This window comes from Trachypithecus francoisi, unplaced genomic scaffold (genome assembly GCF_009764315.1).
Source record: "Trachypithecus francoisi isolate TF-2019V2 unplaced genomic scaffold, Tfra_2.0 Lachesis_group15, whole genome shotgun sequence".
In the NCBI taxonomy this organism is placed as follows: Eukaryota; Metazoa; Chordata; class Mammalia; order Primates; family Cercopithecidae; genus Trachypithecus; species Trachypithecus francoisi.
In genome coordinates this window covers 58,020,504-58,039,664 of record NW_022681460.1, presented here as the reverse complement: position 1 = coordinate 58,039,664, position 19,161 = coordinate 58,020,504, and the positions used below count along the sequence as shown (strand labels likewise).

The window sequence follows — 19,161 nt, the reverse complement described above, 5'->3', positions numbered from 1 at the left end:
TGGATGGTTGCCACTCTTGGTCTCCCTACCTTGCTTTTCAGCATGTTTCCCTGATGTAAGATTAAAAAGTCAGTTTCAAAAGGTGCTGTTCATGGCAAGCAGCCAGATCTCCCTGGTCTCTGAAGGAGTTCAGTCTTACTAGAAGTTCTAGATGTTGGCTTAGTTTCCAGTCCCGAAGTGGGAGTCAAACAAATGGAGAGGGTGTGCAAAGAATGATTACCTAGGAAATGTTTTTCATTATTTTCTTTCCCAAATGTGTAAAGCTAAAAGTAGAGGACATACACAAATATATAGAGTAATCTCAATTTTCTTAGCTTCTTCCATTTAATCCCTGTGACTCTTAAACACTTTTTAAATCCAATGACGCTTAGATTTATTTGAAGGAACAAATTGATGTAGATTGCCCATCAAGTATTTCAGCAAATTTTTAATTAAGATTTTAGATTAGATATTTTACTGCTAACCAAAAGAAATACCCAGTTCTAATTAAGCACAGATCTTTCTGATAATGAAAGGAAAATAGTCTATCTGGTAAGAAATTGAATATCCTGGCTGCAGAAGTGTCGAACTTTCATAATGAGTTAATCAAAGTCATAGGTCTAAATAATCTGTATTGCCTTTTTACCCTTTCATTTAGTTAAATACAGCTTTGAAATATAGTATCTTGTTTTAAAATTTAAAAGGTTAAAAATAACGGAATGCACTTTTGAATGTGTATAACATTTTAAAGGAGACATACAGCTTTTATAATACCAAGGTCATGTGAACAGTTCTTAATAGTTTTTGAAATGGAAAAAAATAGTGAAGATCTAGAGCAAAGGTTATTAGAGCACATGCATTCATTTTTTTAGCTTGAGCGTGTGTTCTTTGTGGAGGAATTTTCAGTGAATTGCTTTGTTTCTGAATTTTGGATAATTATAAATTTGTCCACAATGAAGATCCTGGCACTGTGATTGGCTGCTGGTCCTATCCATCTTCCCTTAGGATTAATGTAATTGGCTAAGCATTGTTGTAGTTGGGGCTAATAATGTTCTTCGGGGAAAAAGTTGAAAGATAATTACGACATTGAGTATTTATTGAGTGGACATCACCACCTAGGCATGACTTTGCTTTGGATGGCTTCCAGAACTTTCTGTGTTTGGTTTGTGAACCTCTAATGAGCTGAATCCAGTTCATTTAATACTGCTCATATATTTCTGCACAGGATTAAAATGCAGGAATTCAAGTTTGTAAATTGAGTTGCCCACTTACCAGCTGAGTGGTAAGTTGTCTTTGGCTCAGGGGTCACAGTTTGATTCCTGGCTGGCATTCTGCTCCTGTGATATGAATTTTAAATGAGTATTTTGTTAGAAAGAACTGCAGTGCTGATGTGAAATTTAACATGGAGAGTATCACTGTTTATTTTTTTGTCTCTGAAAGTCTGAAGGAACTGGCCACTGACTGTGTTTGATTTTAGTATTACCCTGGTGGTCTTTGATTTGTATGGTGATAATTGTGTTTTTGAGATATACTCATGACTGGCTCTTTGAAGCATGACGTGATAATAGTACATCATTTTAGTCTTTATTAACTGGAACTAGATTTGTGGTCTTTCACTTGCTGATTCTCCCACATCATCAGGCAAATACATGGCTAAACAGATTAGTTTTGCACGGTGCCCTAAAAACTAGTCTACTTGGGTTTTTATTGCGTTCGGGGGGGAAATGAATTTTCTATGCCTCTGTGGAGAATGTTCTGCCTCCAGGCTTCTGGAATTCAGACCTGGGGTTGGTTAACAGAAGTACCTTGGCTGATTTCATCTATTAGACAGCTATACAGAAGATGCATAATTTTTAAGGTTACTAGAATCTGACTCTTGAGTTTTTCAGATTAAAAAAAAAAACAAAAAACCTTAAAGACACCAAGATATACTTTGCTGGATCAGGAATGCCGATTTTGTTTCATTGTTCTTGTCCTTTATGATCATAAATGTACACCTAGGCCTTTGCCAACTTGTTTTAAATAAGATTTTCATATAAAATGGCACCCAGGAGAAATAGCTTACAGAAGCTAAGCTATTTATTTGTGTCAAGTAGATTTCAATTATGTAGACTGAGATTTTCCCTGAGATTTTTTGTAATTGGGTTGATATTTTAATTATTCTTATAGAAGTTTGATAATATGATGCCTGTTGGAATTATAAAACAGGGCAAAAAGAAAAAAGCAAAATGAGAGATTTAAGTTCATGAGTGCTTTTATGATGGGAAAACATGACTTTTTTACTTTTTAAAGGCGTATCTGTATTGTGAAGAACTTTAAAGCAGGAACATAGACGATGATCATTGTTTTGAAATAGAAAATGGCAAAATTAAATATAAACTAATTATTTTTGTTAAGGTGATTCATCTGAACTTATTACTTCATATTGAAGTAAAAACAATTCAAAACAGGTTTCCTTGAAGAGGGCTTGAAAAAGATTGTTATTCTAATTTTGCTGCATGTTTTTTGAGTAAAATATTTATTTCAGAACATAAGCATTTTATTTGGTACCTTCTTAACAGCCAAAACACTTCTTCCAATGCAAATGTTTATTTTGGCAGCAGATGTTTCTAAAAATGAGACAAACATTACAATTGTTTGGCTAAAATAAATGTTTCCTTTGGGGTGATTAAAGCAGCTAGGCAATTTCTAGGGTTTCTACCTGTGTTAATTTATATTGTTGATCTATTCAGGAAAAAAATATGTTTCTTTTAAATGTAATTAAAGCCATATTTTGATATAGTTTGTTTGCATGATAGCTCTGAAAAGTAAGGATGAATGGGGAGAGGAAGACTGGTTTAAGACTTAAAAATTCCAGAGTTTTTCATCATGAAATGTTTGTTATGATTCAATCTTTGAATCCTAAATGTGAAGTCAATACTCAGGGCTTAATTTTTGTTTTATCTAAAAAAGAGTTTAGACTTCCTATGTTTGCAACTGTGATGGTGTGTCCAGGATGAGAAAGGATAAGTTGACTTAGTATAATGGAGAGGAATGGGTGCCTGGTGCCTGTTTTACATTCAGACTCTTAATTTTTTGATAGTCTTTATATTTACTTAAAGATGCCTGTTCATATCTGTGTGCACATGTATGCTCCCACATGTGTTTAAAAAGAACATTCATGTGACAATAGCATTCTCCTGTAATGAAACATATGTGTATATGTATATTTATATGTTAAACATATTTGTGGATATACATATATAAACACACAAATAAGATGAAGGTGAACACTTTGGCCAGTAAAATAATGAAATGCTGTGAAATTTCACTATGTTATTTATAGCATTTTCATACATTCGTGTTCTGTACTAAGAGACTTGGAGCCCAGCTGATTTGCTTGTGCACCTGAAATGTCTGGAGGCCCTTCAGCAGATTGCAGATTTTTATAAATAATGGCCTTTTGTTGGCCACATTTTGTGGTGGTTTCCTCAGTTGTTCTTCAGCAGTGAACATGAAGGTATTTAAGGTTTACCAGCAAAATACATTTATACCTCACATTTCTGCTTCCAAGTAGAGAGCAGATGCTACTGACTGTGATGCCAAAGCTCCCTGTAGATGGAGTTTTGTAGTAAGAAAATATTTTTGGGCTGGGCACGGTGGCTCACGCCTGTAATCCCAGTACCTTGGGAGGCCAAGGTGGGCAGATCACGAGGTCAGGAAATCGAGACCATCCTGGCTAACATGGTGAAACCCCGTCTCTACTAAAAAATTCAAAAAAATTAGCCGGGCATGGTGGCAGGCGCCTGTAGTTCCAGCTACTCGGGAGGCTGAGGCAGGAGTATGGCGTGAACGTGGGAGGTGGAGCTTGCAGTGAGCCTAGATCGCACCACTGCACTCCAGCCTCGGCGACAGAGCAAGACTCCTTCTCAAAAAACAAACAAACAAACAACAACAACAACAAAAGGAAATATTTTTGAAAAGATTTGTAAATTCCTATAATACCTAACTGGTTTTGTTTACTTTTTATATTGTATTTGGGTTTAAACGTGTTTGAATTGTGACATTCTTAGAACGATATATTAGAAGAGATCACATTTCAAGTTAAATACAGATTTTTAAATCTTTAGCCTTTTTCTTAAAAGTGAGAGATCAGATTTTACCTGAAAGTTTAATGAGAAAGTGTGAGATGATTTCACTTTAACTTGGAAAGCTGCTTTTATATTAGGATGTTTATATTGATACATTTGTTTTTTATCTGTACATTTACATTATTCTCAATTTTCTAAGCTTATAAACAGTATATAGCACCTGTTCTCTGCTGGTAGTTTATACTGTTTTGTCGTGTACTCATGAGTTCCACTATGTATTTTGCAATATAGACTTTCAACCTAAAATATCTGTAAGATTTTCTATTTTATTTTTGAGATGTAAATCTTAAATGTATGTTTTATTTTTAATTTTTAGAGACAAGGTCTTGCTCTGTTGCCCGGACTGGAGTACAGTAGCATGAACTTGGCTCACTATAGCCTTGACCTCCTGGGCTCAAACAGTCCTCCCACCTCAGCCTCCCAAGTATTTGGGACTACAGGCATATATCACCATGCCCAGCTAATTTTTACATTTTTTTGTAGAGACCAGGTCTCACCATGTTGCCCAGGTTGGTCTCGAACAAGTGTGTGTTTTAGGTAGCATTGAATTATTTGAGTATATTTTAAATAAGTGTGATTTATTTGGTTTCACCAAAGAAACATTAAGCATGATATTTCTGTTAAAATGTTAATAATTCAAATAAAGATAAGTCGACATCAGTAAAATCAACCAACCATATCCCGTCAGTGCTCCTTGAAAAACAAACGCTAAACAACAACGGAAATCCCACAAGATAAATGGAAAGTTAAAGCGATTAAGTGACGTATCTTAGACAAGTGGTTCTCAAACTTTGCTGAATGTTAGAGTCTCCCAGGGCATTAAGAAAATCCTGCCACGGATGCCTAAGGATGCCCATATCAGTGACACCTGACTGTGAAGGCCTTAATCTCCCGTGACTGCCCTGTGAGTCAAGGTATTAGAGGGAGGCCACGTCAGCAAGCGGGGGCAGCTTACACCCTCTGGAGGCTTGGTGGTGATGGCTGGTTCTTGGCCCACTCAGTGAATCAGAAACTCACCACTGACCCAAAGGAATGAAATGAGCCCAGAACCAGAAGCTGGGATGGTTGAGTCCTTGCCTATTAATGTCTAATCTGTGTGTGATACTGGGAAAATCTGGATCTCATCGTGCTCCTCTGCCAGATGAGAGGGTTGGACTATAAGACCTCCCAGCTTGGATTTCCCCTTTAAAGTAACAATAAGTGAATGTCTTTTCATTTCAGTATTAAATTTTTGTTTTGTTTGTTTGTTTGAGATGGGGTCCTGCTGTGTCACCCAGGATGGAGTATACGATCACAGCTCACTGCAGCCTTGACCTCCTGGGCTCGGGTGATTCTCTCACCTCAGCCTCCTGAGTAGATGGGACTACAGGTGCATGCCACCACACCCAGCTCATTTTTAATATTTTTGTAGAGACAGGGTTTTGCCATGTAGCCCAGGCTGGTTTGAACTTCAGGACTCAAGTGATCCACTCGCGTTGGTCTCCAAAGTGCTAGGATTATAAGCATGAGCCACCATACCTGGCCTCAGTATTAGATTTTAAAGTCTTGTTATTTCAACAGTCTTGTGAAATGTATGGGCTGATGCTTGACAAATTGTATTACTATAACTGCTGACCCAAATTCTTTAAAATTCTTTTTAAAAGAGAAAAAGGTGTTTCTTTCTTCTTCAAAGATTAGCAAATTGTTGGAAGCAGTCTAATAAATTATTTTCCAATTCTTAATTTTATTGTTTTTTTAAAATGAATGCATTCTCAGATAAGGTCTTTGTTCTGAGAGAACCTGGTATGTGTTAGATGTATAGAGTGCAGCCTGTCCTTTTTGATATGTAGAAAATCTTAAGGTTGACATTCTTGAAATCACAAAAGGAAGCAAAGAGAGATCTAGCAATTACTCATTTTTAAGACATTGTTACTTTCTAAGTAGTTCTGAAAAGAAGTATATATTGTACAACATTGTGACAAATTGTATAAAGTGAAGTCGGGATAGAAATAAGTTTCAAGATTTATGTTCTATGCATTACTTTAACTCTTTAACTCCCATGAGGTAGGCTACGTGGCTTTGTTTTTGTATTTTAAAACAAGTTTTTTTTCTAAAGGCAAGAAGTTTTTTCTTTTATGTTAATAGCCAATAGTTAAATTCTTTATGGCAGTTTGATTATTTTTACATGTAACAAATTTATTAAAGCTATTTGCCCTTATTATAGTTTTGAAAAGGAACTTTAAAAGTTAAATCTGTAGTTGTGAATGAAATTAAGAAAACTCTTAAGGCAAGAAGGTGCAGAGGAAGAAGATGGGTGGGAGCGTGAGGGAAGTAGGGAATTATAAAGAAGCAGCCGTCTCGCTTCTCAGAGTGGCCTGTGGACCCCTCCGCAGAGCCAGGGAGCCTTGCTTAATCCAGGCTTCGTCAGGCCTCGAGAGCAGCTCTGCAGTTGGACTCGAGTTTAGAAATGTTTGGGATGTCCTGGATTTGAGATCTGAGTGTGGGTAGTGTGCGTGTATAACACAAACATCCCTTGCCTACTTAAATAGCCGCAATCCAAAATTTTGGTCACTAGATAAACAGCAGGAGTTACCCAGCTTCCCAATTCTTACAGAGAAATGTGTTTAATTTAGAAAGCAGACCATATTCCAAAGAATGAGCCAAATTCATCTCCCTTTATTGATATTGACTTGGTAAGAGCATGCTTTTTTTTAAAATAATTACCAAGCAAACCAACCTGTAGAATCGACTCTTCAGGGTTAGTCAAAGGCAGGAATCCAAGTCAAGATCTATAAAACACCGAACATTCAGAAACAAAGTCAGACTAATGTTAATAGCAAAAATACGCAGGTATTAGAATTAAAATGCAAAACCTGTCATTGCTGGGGTAATTAAGTTTTACTTAATGGTCCTGAGACATGGCATAACCAGCCTCACTTGGCTAGTTATAGTAGCTAGTCCTCAAGAGAGCTGGAGACAAACGTCTTTTGGAAGAAAGCTTCAGTCTGAGATGCACCACAGAAAAGACAGCTACGTAGGGATGGTTTTCCAGCCTGAGCTGCCAATGATAGCGAGAGCATGCCTGAAAGCAATAGCTCTTAAAACACTCTAAGTCACCGGGGTCTGTCGGGGGCTGGGGGAGGGATAGCATTAGGAGAAATACCTAATGTGGTGCAGCAAACCAACATGGCACTTTATACCTATGTAACAAACCTGCACATTGTACACAACCCTAGAACTTAAAATGTAATAATTAAAAAACAAACAAAAAGCTCTAAGGATTAGATGTTTCTTTATAATCAGTATCATAATCATTGTTTCCAAAGAGAACTGGGAAAAGGAAAAGGCCAGAGTAATTATTGGCCTATGGGATCTGTGACCTCAGATGCTTTCTTAAAAGGGTCAGCCAACAAGGAGGCTTCCATTTTTTTCTTTTCTTTTGAGAGAGTCTCGCTCTGTGCCCAGGCTGGAGTGCAGTGGTGCATGTCAGCTCACTGCAAGCTCTGCCTCCCAGGTTCACGTCATTCTCCTGCTTCAGCCTCCCAAGTAACTGGGACTACAGGTGCCCACCACCATGCCCGGCTAATTGTGTGTGTGTGTGTGTGTGTGTGTGTGTGTGTGTGTTTGAGTAGAGACAGGTTTCACTTTGTTAGCCAGGATGGTCTCGATCTCCTGACCTCGTGATCCACCCGCCTTGGCCTCCCAAACTGCTGGGATTACAGGCGTGAGCTATCGTGCCCGGCCCCCTTTTTTTCAATTAGTATATTACCTTGAGATTTCTTTTCTTTTTTTTTTTTTTTTTTTTTGAGACGGAGTCTTGCTCTGTCGCCCAGGCTGGAGTGCAGTGGCCGGATCTCAGCTCACTGCAAGCTCCGCCTCCCAGGTTTACGCCATTCTCCTGCCTCAGCCTCCGAGTGGCTGGGACTATAGGCACCCGCCACCTCGCCTGGCTAGTTTTTTGTATTTTTTAGTAGAGACGGGGTTTCACCGTGTTAGCCAGGGTGGTCTCGATCTCCTGACCTCGTGATCCGCCCGTCTCGGCCTCCCAAAGTGCTGGGATTACAGGCTTGAGCCACCGCGCCCGGCCTACCTTGAGATTTCTAGTAGGATCTTCAGGTATCCCAATAGTCATTTTCCAGACATCTTAAGGATTTACATCTCTGGAGGTTCTCCTCAGTGCCCTGGGCTTCATGGAGAAATAGGGCCTACCTTCTTTTCTTCCTACTTGTGGGTCCTGTGCCATTCGTTAGGGGTCATGGAGACGACAAGGTGTTACTCTTCAGTAATTGGCCAAAATTTGATGGTTAGTGTCTTAGTTTCTTTTCTATTGCTATAAAAGAATATCACAGACTGGGTAATTTATAAAGAAAGAAAATTTATTTCTTACTATTCTGAAGGTTGAGAAGTTAAAAGGCATGGTGTTGGCCTCTGGTGAGGGCCTTTTGCTCCTTCATAGCTTGGTGGAAGGCATCACAGGGTGAGAGGGTGGGAGAATGCCGGCTCAGATCTCTCTTCCTCTTCTCATAAAGCTATGAGTCCAATTGTCGGGGACCTCATTCTGATGACCTTATCTAATTGATTTCTGAAGTCCCTACCTCCAGTCAACATGTGAATTTGGAGATTAAAATTTCAACACATGAAATTTAGGGAATACATTCAAATCATAGCAGTTGGGGAGACGAGGAAATACTAGAATTCCCTTCAGCTGCCAGAAAGAGCTAATCTCTTCTTTCTGCCCTAGTGTCTCTGGCTGAGTTCTCACCCGTTCTTCTTCCTCCTTAGCTTCAAAATAAAAGGATGGGAAGAGTGATAACTTGGTCACATCACTGGCCCTTAGTCTTCATGGCATCTGATGTATCACAGCACACTTCCAAGAATGGTGGTTAAGGGATGCTTCACTGCACATACGCAGCAGGCCATGAGAGTGATAAGCACACAGTGGAGAATGAGGCATGAGGCTCCAGGAGGGATTCCAGCTCTGACCAAGAAATCACCACTGCTGCGGAAAGCCACCAAGGTCTGGCAAGGAGCATCATGCAGTGTGCTTACTTCCCAATCAAACTCTGCTATGATCTAACAAAGAATTTAAGTCATGTGAATGTACACAGGCTGCAAGAGAGGCTGCGGATTTGATTTCTGATTTCTAAAGTTTGGAGACAGGACTTTTTGGTTGCTAACTCTTTATAGGGAACACAGAATTGTTCTCGACAGTTCCAAAGTTTTTCTTGTGTAAAAATTTCCCTCTTCAGTGTCGCCTCCTATAGTTTTCCTGTCTCAGTACCTGGTAGCTCCTTCCTGCCCACCGCCTGGGCCACAACCTGGTCCTCCTCTGTTTCTCAGCCTTTAAATCTTTTTCTCAGCCTTTCAGCCTTTCTCAGCCTTTTTCATCTGTTCTGACCTTTGTGTTTCCTTTTCCTCCTGCTGGGAAGGCTTTTGGCCTGGTCTTGCGGGGCTTGCTATCTCAGGTCCTTGAGACATTTCTCTGACTTCAGTAAAATTGCACACTCCCACTGCCTCCTGCCCTATTCTGTTTTCTCCAGTTCTCTTATCCCCTCCTGAACCTCACTCGTCTGATGCTTCCATTAGAACATATGCCCTAGACTGGCAGGGACTGTTTTCCCCAGGTGTGGACCCATCATCTAGAGCCCTACATGGCATTTCACAAACATTTCCAAACTACAAATAAAGAAGTTGCTGAATCGTAGACTCTGACCAGTGAAATCTGTCCAGCTTGTTGCAAAAATGTCTTGTGTGTTTTAGCCATGTATCTGCCTCCCATGGTTAGCTCCGAGGTGGGCTCGTTCACCAAGGCTTTCATAGTTTCCACTAGAATTCCTGTGCCCAGGTGCTCTGAGAACGAAGCCTGCAGACAGCTGCGGGACTGTGTTTTTAATGCTGCTTTTAGATTCCTAAGGAAATTTTGATGCCTGAGAGATTGTTCTAGCAGAGTGGTTTTCAGTCTTGCTCATTTCAGTGTGTGTCATATCAGGGATCTATGTTTCTTCCTCTCTGATTCTAACCCCATTGAGTAAATCGGAGATGGCTGCTATTCTGCTGTAAGGCCCGTCATGTCTCAGAATGATCCCTTGTGCTGGGTGTAATACCTCGGTCTGGAGAAGGTTGAGTCGGATTTAGTGTGTGTGTGATGGGAGCTAGGTTCTTCATCCCAACACCAGTCATTCAACAGTGCTTACTGAAGAACGTTGCCAAGTAGTTAGGATGCCGTACATACAAAACAGATGTTCTTCTATTAGCGATTTGCTGCTGGAGGGAAGAGAGTTCTAGTTCTACCATGTGTGGTGGAAGAACAGGGCCTGGAAGATGGGCTTTGAGCCTCTATGGTGAGGGCACAGTTCACATCCATGTTTGTGCTGGGATCATGGAAAGGGCTTTGATGGCATTTTAGTTCTCTGTCGCTGCGTGTTTGGACCCAGACTTGATTTTCACAACGCTTTATGGGGTGCTGCCATTATGCATACACTGCATCGTAGCCCGTTTCCAAAGCAGAGGTCATGGCTATGGCTGGAATGACAGTTGCACCTCGGAGTAGAGGAATGAAATTTAGGTTGCATTCTTAAAAATCATCGCTGTGTGCTTTATTCTGGTTGAGGATCTGTGACAGATAAATAATTTTGATGGCGATAATGACAGGAATGTGGTGCCTCCATGTAACTGTCATCATCATCGTCTCCTCTCTGGGCCCAATTTCTTATTTGTATCATATGAGAAGTTGCCTCTGGATGACAGTAACAATAACAGCAATCTCTGTGCCAGGTCTTATGGTAAGTCCTTTTACATGGATATTCTCCTTTAATCCCTGCTATCTTTCTATTCATCTCCATTTTATGAATAGTAATAGTAGCTCATGTTTATTGAGGGTTTACTCTGGGTCAGGCACTTGCTTGTTTTTGCTTGTTTTATATGGATTAACTCACCCAGTCCTTGTAATGGCCTCTGAGACGGGCATTGTTATATAGTCATCCTCAATTTACAAATGAGGAGGCTAAGGGAAGGGGTTAATCAGGCTGTTCAAAGTTACTTGCCTACTGAGTGCTAGAACAAGCATGTCAGTCCCTTAGCGCCTGAACTCTGGGCGCACGCTCGCACTGTTTTATGATTCTGGTAAAGCTGGAATCCTCGTCACTGACACTAGAGTTCCTTTGAGTTTTTAAATACGAAGAGTGATTATAATTAAGGTAGCCTCATTTTGACTTGAATATTCGTTTCATGTAAAGTCTTTTGTGACCTTTAACACATTGGAAATTGAATGTTACCTACCACGCCTGTCACACTTGGAGGGATGCTTTTGAGGGGAACTTCACATAATATAACATTTATCCATTAAAAGTGTACAGTGCAGTAATGTTTACTGCAGGAATAGTTTTGTACAGCCACCTCCTCTGTCTAGTTCCAGCATTTTCACCACCCCCAGATGAGACCCTGGACTCCTTAAGCAGTCACTCTCTGTTGTCCCTCTTACCTCCCAGGCAATGGCTAACCTGCCTTCTACCTCTGGATTTACCTGTTTTTGGTGTTTCATGTAAATAGAATAATACAATATGTGACCTTTTGTGTCTGGCTTTTTCCACTTAACATACTGTTTTCAAGGTTCATCTCTTGTGGCACGTACCAGCACTTCTTTCCTTTTTATGGCTTAATAATAAATAATAAAATAATAAAGCCTTATAGAAAGGGTGCAGGAGAGGTGGGTGCCTCTGCTTGTCAGAAAGGTGGCCTTCATGGGTGGATTGGCTGAGTGTAGAATTCTAGATTGGATATAATTTTCCCTTAAAAGCTGTTGTTCCCCACTGTCCTCTGAGCTTCTAGCATGTCTGTTGAGAAGTCCAAGGCTGCTTCTTTTGTATGTCACTGATTGTTTTTCTCTCTGGAGACTTTAAAAACTTGATTTCTAAAATGTGGATGAACTTTGGAGTTGGTATTTTCCATCCATTTTGCTAGACTCGTCAGTATTAAATTAAATCTGTTGTTAAATCAGTATTAAATTAAATGAAATCTGTTGGATATGTGCATCGCATTTTGTTTATTCATCCATTGATAGACATTTGGGTTGTTTCCACCTTTTAGGAATTATAACTAGTGCTATTATGAACATTTGTGTATAGGTATTTATTTGAATACTTTCAATTATTTTGAGTATATACCTATGAGTAGAATTGCTGGATCATATGGTAATTCTGTACGTTAACTTTTTAAGGAACTGCCAAACCGTTCTCCATAGTGGCTGTACCATTTTACACTAGAAACAGGATTTTACCATTCGTCTGTTATTTACTGAGACTCCTAAGTGTCAGGGAATCTTGCCAAACCCTTTCCATATATCATTTCCTATAATTCTCGCCAAATCCATGAGGTAAGTAATACTACTCACTTTGCCAGTGGGGAAACAGAGGTTAGGTAGCCCAAGCTCATACAAACTCTAAGTAGAGAATTCTGCTTTTCTAGTAGATAGTAGCCTTAAAGATCCTCCAGCCCAGCATTGCTGTATGTGCAACACACTCCACTGGTGTTAGGCAAGGTCATTTTGGGTGGCTCATAGACACAGCATTACGTAACCTGGAGTCACAGAGCAGGGAAGTTGTTCTCTCATTGGTGTCAGTATGCCGTAGCACCCTTCCAACACTTCATAGTGCCTCCTACCCCATTTCCGTCTATGCCTTGGGTAGCATCAACATCTGGGTAGAATGTAACCATATTGTGTTCTCTTCATGGTATTCATTTTTTTTCTGGTAATCTTCTGTTTATGACAAGTAATATTATTTTATATTTGTGCTAGTATGCAGAGTTTTATTTTAAAATACAATTATTTGAATTAAAAAGTGTTTCACTGGAAAGAAAAACAGTTCATACTGTAAGTTAAGCTTACTTACTTTGAGTTTAACTCAGCACATGTATTTTCAATGTCCACAGTGTGATTAGTCCTGTACTAGTCATGGGGAAATACCAAGACGGCCATGACTGGGTCTTTGCTCCAGAGGACCATGGCAGGGACACTCTGCAAAGAGATATGCTGAGTAGTGCGCACAGGTAGAGATGTTTACCCTGGGGCTGTGGTAACACCGAGGGGCACACCTGGGCTGGGGTAAGGACAGGGATGTAGGGGAAGTATTAGGCTGTGTATGTGAATCCAGACTGATTCTAATAATGATATGTATTTACTAAATTTTAAAATTTGATATTTTGCATTTAGATAAATGCCATTATCTCATATATCCATTGCTATCCATAGCTATTGTTTTGGTCGAAGAAATTGAGAGAATATTATTAAGGTCTTTGATAGTTTGTTCACTTAGTTGTCATCAGATGTTTATTTGTAGCCCTGAGTGGGTGAACTCAAAGTACATCATGGGAACAGACACGTACCAGGTATTTGGATGCAGTGTGAGGAGTGCTGGGTCAAGATCTATGGACCATACTCTGGGAACACCTGAAGCTGCATGGGGTGGGGAATAGGTGCCCCTAGACCTGGATCTTGCCATAGGAGTTTGCTGGGTCCGGGGAGAGAGGTATGTGTTCTTGGGGAGCTGGTAGAGTGTGCTTTTCAAGTTCAATTAGATTGTAAAGGGGTCTTTGTGAATTTTACAGAATTTTTCACATTTTCAGTTTACACATGATTATGAGCATAGAATCTAGCTTTCTTCCCTTCTTGCTTCCAAATTTTCCTTTCATCTTTGTTCTGCTTTGGTGCTTTGATGGATCAATTCAGAAAGCCACAGGGCTGCCGCTTAAAGGCTGGCTGGATCTTGTTTGATTTTTTTTTTTTTTTTTTTTTAAGAAGAGAAACTGTTTCTTCATACTTGGAGCAAGTGCTCAGGCTTCCAGAGTGAAAAAAATTCATAATCTATCCATGTTTCCAGAGAGAATGGAAGTGCAGTATGTCTGTAAACATTGTTTTGATAAGTAGACTTTTAAAAATTGGTATATGATTTCTATTAACCTTATTTTCTTCTATATCAGAGTACATCATGCAATTATAGCACCTCTATGGCAGTTAAGTTTATATATAAAGAATTGATATTTTGCTTTGCAGTCTACATTGCTGATGACTTTTGCCTTTGGAGATAGGAACTTGCCAAAAATCTAAAGTAATATTCAGGCAGTATACTCAACACTGAGCATTTATTCTGGTGTGTTTAACCTGGTGAAGGATGATAGAGAAATAAGTAAAGAAGTGAAGTTTTGAATAAAAACTGACTGCCTTACCCTGTATTTCCTTTTCCTTCTATCATCTTTCCATATTATAACTTTTGGTTAAATCAACTTTTGGTGTTTACATTGGTATAACTGTAAAATAACTGTCTGTAGTTGAGTCATGGACTGTAAGCATATTTCCTTACTGTACAGCTTTCTGTTATCCAGGAGTTGATAACTGCCCATTATTTTACTTTTTAGGAAATGTATACATCACCGGTTTATCCTCAAGCTCTGATAGAACTGTGCAATTCCTCTCAAGATGGTGGAACCCATTAGTTAATCAGACTCGGAGTGAACATTTTTCATGTTTATGGATGACCATCATCTTTTGAATAGCCTTTCTGTGTCTGGGGAGATGTCCACATGTAAAAAGCTCTGCCTGTGTAATTTAGAATTCAGAACTCAAATTCACAGCCTCTCTTGCAGCCAGGGATGCATTCAGGTGGCTTAAATTCTTTTAATTAGACCAGCCATACTAGACTTTGATTTGGAAGTAAGCACTTTGCATGTTGCTCTTTAACTTTTGTGTGGCTTTCAGCAGCAGTGGTGATCTCCTGGTCTGAGCTGGAATCCCTCTGGGAGGCCCCTGCCGCATTCTGCATTCTGTACTTTATTACCCTCCTGGCCTGCTGCGTATGCGGAGAAAAGCATCCCTTAACTGCCATTCTTGGAATTACTTTGACCTCAAACCCTGTTTTCTGAATTCCGTGTCTTGCCTTTATGTAATCCCTCGTTTTAGTAGGGTTCATTCTGTAGTAGCTTTGTAGGAAGGGTGCAGGAGAGGTGCGTGTCTCTGCTTGTCAGAAAGGTGGCCTTCATGGGTGGATTGGCTGAGTGTAGAATTCTAGATTGGATATAATTTTCCCTCAAAAGCTGTTGTTCCCCACTGTCCTCTGAGCTTCTAGCATGTCTGTTGAGAAGTCCAAGGCCTCTTCTTTTGTATGTCATTGATTGTTTTTCTCTCTGGAGACTTAAAAAATTTGATTTCATTGATTTCTAAAATGTGGATGAACTTTGGAGTTGATATTTTCCATCCATTTTGCTAGACTCATCAGTATTAAACTTGTTGCTGGTTTTTTCTTTGTTAGGAGAGGGTATTATTTCTTTGATAATTACCTTATCTTTGTTTTCTTTGTTCTTACTATCTATAAACCTTATTAGCTGGATGTTGTAAGTCCTGGATTGATTCTTTAATTTTTGAAACTTTTTTTCTATCCTGCTTTCATCTGTTTGCTTTTTTTGTTCTAGTTCCTGGCAGATGTTTGTTCTGTTTTTGTAGTTTCACTTTCCACGAACTTGTTTTGTTCACCAAATTTTTCTTTTTTATACCATCTTACTCTTATTTTGTGGCTACGATGGTTTATCTCGCTGACGATAATGTTGGGATTCTTTTGAAGAACTCCTCTGCAGTGTTCCTGGTCCATATTTCCTTTTTAGCCCTTCACCTACACAGTCTTACAGTCTTTAAGGTTGGAGGCTTTTTTTTTTTTTTTTTTTTGAGACAGAGTCTCTGTACAGTGGCACAATCTCGGCTCACTGCAACCTCCGCCTCCCGCGTTCAAGTGATTCTTCTGCCTCAGCCTCCCACGTAGCTGGGACTACAGGTGTGCGCCACTACGTCTGGCTAATTTTTTTTTTTTTTTTTTGTATTTTTAGTGGAGACTTTTTAGTGGAGATGGGGTTTCACCGTGTTGGCCAGGCTGATCTCAAACTCCTGACTTCATGAACCACCTGCCTCGGCCTCCCAAAGTGCTGGGATTACAGGCTGAGCCACCGTGCCTGGCCAGAGGCCTTCTTGAGATGTCTGGTGGTCCTTCGCTCTCCGCACATCTGTTAACAGCCGGTTCTGAGAACTGATCTGCACGCTGTATGTGTGGATGGGGCTGCTGTGGTTGAGGAGAGGATCGGGCCATCTTGTTGTCAGACCCTCACATGTTGTTATCTCCCCCTCCCCAGTAACTAACTCATCATTGACTCTCAGAGCAGAAGTCAGGGTGTCTGGAGAGCTGGAGGCCGACTGGGGCATGGGCCCACATGTTTTAACTGAATGCCCCTTTTCCATGGACTCACCTGCTGGCCCCTCCAGATGGCAGTTCCTCTTGCCTTCCGACAGGACGGGTGGGGATTGAGAAGGGGGATCTTTGAATTGCTCCCTACTACCCAGCCCCCCACCACCCTCTGATTCCTGTCTTTGGGGTTCCGCACTTTAATTAGCTTGCTTCTTATCTTCTCACCTAGAACAGATTAAAACTTTAATTATCACTTGTCTTTCTGCTTTTCTCCTTCCAAAAATTTTTTGACCTCTCTTATTTGTTACCATCTCACCTCATGTTTTCTTTGGCCTTGTGGTACTTTTGTTTTTATTCCTTCACTGTCATTTTAATGGGGTTCCATGAAAGAGTAGAGAGAAACATGAGCTTTTGATCTGTTTACCAGAAACCTCTGCAAAGGCATCTTTAATAAGCAGTTTTTTGGCCGGGCGTGGTGGCTCAAGCCTGTAATCCCAGCACTTTGGGAGGCCGAGATGGGCGGATCACGAGGTCAGGAGATCGAGACCATCCTGGCTAACACAGTGAAACCCCGTCTCTACTAAAAATACAAAAAAAACTAGCCGGCGAGGTGGCGGGCGCCTGTAGTCCCAGCTACTCGGGAGGCTGAGGCAGGAGAATGGCGTAAAACCCGGGAGGCGGAGCTTGCAGTGAGCTGAGATCCGGCCACTGCACTCCAGTCCGGGCGACAGAGCGAGACTCCGCCTCAAAAAAAAAAAAAAAAAAAAAGCAGTTTTTTGTTTTTTTCTAAAACCAACCTATTTTCTACATAGGAGATTTTAATACTGTGCTATCTGGTAATGCACCAGAGTTTTTAGTGTCTCAAGGAATTGGTAGACTAAGAATAAACCTAAGAATAAATGAATTAAGTAGCACTACTGGAGTGTCTCTGTTTGGCAGGCAACCTGGCCTGAGGAGGCCATGTAAGGGTGGGGTGGCCTTTGTTTAGCCAGGAAAAGCTTCACGGAACTCAGGAAGTGCTGCTCAGGGGAAGGGGTCTCCCAACTGTGTTTAGGACCCAGCAATGGGAGGTTTGAAGTGAGAAGGCCAGCCAGGCTCTCCCACCAGCCAGAGGCAAAATCAGGTCTGGGTCTGGAGAGAACATCCCCAGTGAAGGGCAACAGAGAAGAGAGTCCAGCTGAGATAGACGATGGGAAGGAAAGAGAGTTTTGGAGGTTTCTTGCAGATGAGAGCAGATATATTTTAATGAGGCTGAAGATGATCCTGGTGTTGTAAATGTTAAGGATACCCTGAATGTGTTTACATTTGGTGGTTATTAACGCACATCTGCAGGTAGACATGATTTTTCTGGTTATCCTTTGCTTTTAGGACAAAAGAAGAGGCAAGTTAAGTAAAGTATTTTAAGCTTATATTTAGTCCGAGAAGAAATTTCTGATTGTAGGCCCGGCTCTTTGCAGATGTGGCTTGCTCTCCAGGAGTCGCAGAACCCAACTCAACCTCCTCCCTGGAAGCCTGTCAGAGAATCCAGTACATAAAACAGTCAGAGCGAGGCTGTTGTAATTGAGGCCCCGCCTACCTGGCCTTCCGCTTGCCCTGTCACTGGACAGGTGATACTAAGCATTCATATTTAGAATCATGACAGAGACTTTGCCAGTCTTCAGTCCTCAAGGAAAGATGCAGTGGTGCTCATTTAAGGCAGAAAATATAACTAACATCGGTGTTTCAGTGTAATTTTTAACAATAAAGAATGAAACGGAAAGAACTTTCTGATTAATACTTATGAACCCAGAAAATGAAGTTAGTCATTATAGCATAATCCTTAGCTCCTCAGCCTTCCGTTGTACTATTGCTATATTTGAGCTTTATCGAAGAGAACAGCTTCACAGTATCTGTATGTGTGGCCCAGTGCCAAGACCGGCATGAAACTAAAAACAACAACAGCAAACTGTTAGAGTAATTATAACAAAAGTCAAGTCTGTAGCCTTATGTGTCAGGAATAAAGAATAAGAGTTCAATTTATTTGGCCAGTGTTTGGTGTTCACATTGCTGTTTATATAACTCTACATATGGTCTTTGAAAGTGATCGTGCACTTCCAAAATGAAATATCTACCCACTTTTATCAGCTTCCCCAAATGTTATCTTTTAATGTCTTCATCAGGATTAAGACACCCATTAGTAATTAGGATAGCTCAGGAAAAGGATCTTCCGTGTAGACCACCATACTGGCTGGAGGTTGTTATTCTTCTCTGCACATTTTTGGTGCCCTGGTGTTGGCCTGATCCTCAGGCCCCCTTAAGTTAAAAATACCCGGTGTGTGGTCTGCCAGCTGGCCCAAGGCCAGGCTTTTTATAGCCTTGTCTGGCCTGGGAATGGAGCTTAGCATGAGGGGAGGTGCCGGGGGGGCCTTCTCTGGCTTGGTAGACCAGAAGTGTGGGGAGGCCCTGCTGCCTCGCTAAGTCTTAGCTCTGTCATCATAAATAAAAGACAAGAGTCATCTGATGGCAGTCCCTTTCTTTGGTATCTTTTGGTAAGATATTTGTTACAATAACCAAGGAGACAACTTTAAGTAAATTTCCCATTATTTTTGAAGCCTGTTGCACCATCTGCCAGGGAGAAACTTCACCGCCTGGGTCCATATACTTTCACTAATTAACTGAGCACCAGGTTCCTGGAGAAACATATTTATTAAATGTCAAAAATTTGGGGACATTTAGTCTTCATTTTTGGTCTTCTGTGTCCAGTGGCATTTTTCCTAAATTATGTCCAGCATTTCCTTGAGATTATGTATGCTATTTTTTGTTCTCAATTGTTGCTTCGATTCTTCTGAAGGTACTCATGTGTTACCAGGGTT

The 19,161-nt window shown here is 40.5% G+C and overlaps 1 protein-coding gene across 9 annotated transcripts in view; it reads left to right on the top strand.

Moving 5' to 3' along the window:
• The window catches only part of ARID1B (AT-rich interaction domain 1B), a 442,707-nt gene that overhangs the window by 56,902 nt on the left and 366,644 nt on the right, over positions 1-19,161 (top strand). The window lies entirely within an intron of this gene.